This window comes from Meriones unguiculatus, chromosome 11, assembly GCF_030254825.1.
Source record: "Meriones unguiculatus strain TT.TT164.6M chromosome 11, Bangor_MerUng_6.1, whole genome shotgun sequence".
In the NCBI taxonomy this organism is placed as follows: Eukaryota; Metazoa; Chordata; class Mammalia; order Rodentia; family Muridae; genus Meriones; species Meriones unguiculatus.
Window position 1 is genome coordinate 61,075,592 of NC_083359.1, and position 3,524 is coordinate 61,079,115.

The window sequence follows — 3,524 nt, forward strand, 5'->3', positions numbered from 1 at the left end:
TCATTCTTGTTTTCTATCGATCACTGCCAGACTATATTGCTTTCTTGAGTGTATGTGGAAAACACATTTGTGTTCATTATATTCATTAAAATTAAGGTTTTCTGTTACCTTTAATACAATATTTATATTAATATCAGAGACAAACACCGGAAATAAGACAGTGACACATATGAAATAAGAAATGACACAGTGGAAGAGTAACTTTACAGAATTAGAAAGAGACTACTTTTCAAAGTGTAAAGAACTTTAAAAATTAACTCTAATATTTGCTAAAAGGATAATAATCAAATTATTGTATAGTGTACTGCTTACATGTTCAAATGATGACTTTTGCTGTTTTAATATTTTATACTTTCTGGATAATATCTTAAGGTCAGCTGGTTGCTGGAGCCATGCAGATTACATTTTACAAAACTGGCATTTCTGTAGACAAGATGATCATGTCAGTTACCTAGATCAGTGGGTCACCCAAAATAGCAACACTGCTACCTTCTTTTTCAAATAAGAGTTATATTTCCAGATATGCATTCTGTTCACTTACAGATATGTAGCAGTGTTATCAGGATCATGGTGTCTCCATTAGGACTGGCTGTTAATACAAGACAAGCACAGATACTCTGTTCATTTACCTCAAGATTTTAGCTTTTATTAACATGACATTAATTAACCACTCCCAAGTTACACTTCTATATCTTTTGACTTGTTACTGCAAAACCTACTGATTTAATTTCAAATTCTGAAGAAATGAGAGAATGAAATATTTGGGAATGGATATACATAAAGTGATGGCACAAAGGAAGACATGCACTGATTAGTGAGCAGGGATAAAATGGGGATAAAGAGGCATGAAAAGAGAATGGTTGGGTTGGCTCATGGAAAATAGGTAGAGATGAGACTAAAAATGCTGTTTTATAGTCAGGATTCCCACACAGGAAACATGATTGCATGAACTTTAGACTGTTGTAGGTTGGAGAATGAATATAAAGCACGAGAAAATGAATATTTAAATGTGAGTCTGTCAATAAGTGGGGCCATGAATGAAGAAAGAAAAGAAGATGATAGAGGGGAATCTTTGAAATTATGGAAAAAATATAGGCACATTATAATTAAATGTAATTGGTAATAAGAGCATGTAGAAAATTTTGTGGAAATATCACATAAAAATATTGCAGAGAATTTCTGGAAAAAAAAGATTTAGATATACACAGAGAGCACAAAGACAGGAATGATCTTTGTTGGGAAGGTGAAGTATGGTCACAACGAGGATATTTACACCCTGTGGTTTCTGATCCTTCTGTGGGAAAAAAAAGAGCAATTTACCTGCTGAGAATGGAGAGGGATGATAAACAGGGAGAGGAATTTAGAGAAGCTCAATCCAGTTAGGTAAACCGGCACATTGCTACAGCTAGTTAGATGGGTAATGTTGAGAATAATGTCACAATAACCATTATTTGCTATTCAAAGAACTCTGGATTTTAAGTTCTGCCAAGGAGAATATAAAAAGGAAGCTCTGCTTAGGAAATTTACCACCTTTGTAGGACAAGGATAAAAGATCAAAGATCCCTGGGTAACATGATGATTACCCAGGGATATTACAAAGTGTAGAAGGGTATTGCTTGGTTCTTCACAGAGAAAATTAAAAAATTCAAGAGGAAATTAAGGCTTCATAGATATCTACCCTTTTCTTTGTAAAAAGAGAGAGCAAAACACTTAGAGGACATTATATATTAAAATTGAGTATAGGAAAACTCAGCTTGAGTTTTTTGAGGAAAAATGGAGACGATATGGCTGGAGAGATAGTTCAGTGGATAAGCCTACTGGCTAACCTTGTAGAGAGCCAGAATAAAGTTCATGGTGTCTACCTGGCAGTTCACAGCAGCCTGTAACAACAATTCTGGGTGATATGGTGCTGTCTTCTGGTCTCTGCAGGCTCTGCATGTACATGATTCACACACACACACACACACACACACACACACACACACACACACACACACGGACCCGTATACATGTAAAATACATTAATCTTTTTAAAAGGCTGGCTGAAAATTAAAAATTGCCTCCTTTTAGATCTCCGAGAGTTATTCTCATGGCCTCCTAAGATATATTGAAGAGTTTAAGTTAGCCAGAATATAACTCCATTTTGAAATAAAGATTTTGACTGGGAACTGAATTCAGGTACCAGGAAATATCACAGAATGTACACCTGGCAGAAAACAAAGTTAACTCTCCTAGCATCAGCCTCCAGGAAATATAACAGAATAAATGCTTCATAGAAAATAGAGACAAATTCCCTGGCAATAATCAATGGGAATCAGTTGAGAATCGGGTGGGAAAATTCTCCCCAATGCTTCAGATGTGGTTTAGAAAAATAGCCATTGTGATCATATGCCTTAGCCATTGTGATTGTGGGCCTCAAAAAAGGTCACCCTGCCCTGCTAAACTTCACCCAATTCTGTAACGCCAAGGCTTGTGTCTCCCTGCTTTCTGCCATGGAAACCTCCTGCTCACAGACTTTCCCTCTAAAAACCCTGCTCACTAAGAGCTCGGGTCCCACTTCTCTACTGCTGCGCCAGTGAGACTTGGGTCCCAAGTTCGATCGTTCTCATAATAAAGCTCTCTTGCAATTGCATCGAGTTGTCTCCTGGTGGTCTCTGAGGGTCCTGTGAACCTGGCATAACAATATGTAAATAGAACCCTTCTACTTTGAATCTCCTGCATACACTCTGGTTTGTGCTACTGTGTTAATGATGACTTTTTATGCAATGACTTATGTGTCACTTTGTGTCCAAGGCAGCACAATGAAAACTTGATCCTCCCATAAAGTTCCTAGTTCATAAAACAATTGAATAAGAATTTGTGACCACTTCATCTTTACATTTTTTTAAAAACTTGTCTATTAAAGTTAAAATTTTTTTGTAGTGAATATTAGTTTATTTTTAATTTACTTTTTGAGAATTTTATACAGGAGTGCTGAATGTACATCATCCCATTTTCTACTCCCCTCCTTTAACCCTTCTGTGTCTGTCCCCATCACTCTCAGATTCATGACCTCTTCTTTGCTTATGAAATGAAGTAAGCAGGTAACCCCAAGGAATGAATATGAATACAAATGAAGACAGAAGTGTCACGTTTTTATTCTCCCTTTGATTTAAAAGAAGCAGCATTACCAGGCCACAGAAGAATACAACGCAGACACTCCTGATGAGACTTAATTGACTAGGATCAGAAGGAAGGAAAAGAAGTCCTCCCCTATCAGTGGACTTGGGGAGGGGCATGCATGCAGAGGGTGGAGGAAGGGAGAGATTGGGACGGGAGGAAGGAGGGAACCAAGGGAGGATACAAAGTGAATAAAGTGTAATTAATAAAGAAAAAATAAGAAAAGAAGTTCCAAACACACATGTAAAAAAGAAAATAGCAGCATGTCAAGGAGTCGTAATATGCTGCCAGTGTTTCAGGTACAGCTTTCTGTGTTTCATTCAAGCACAGTTACTGTGTCATGAAAGAAATCTTTTTTAAGAACA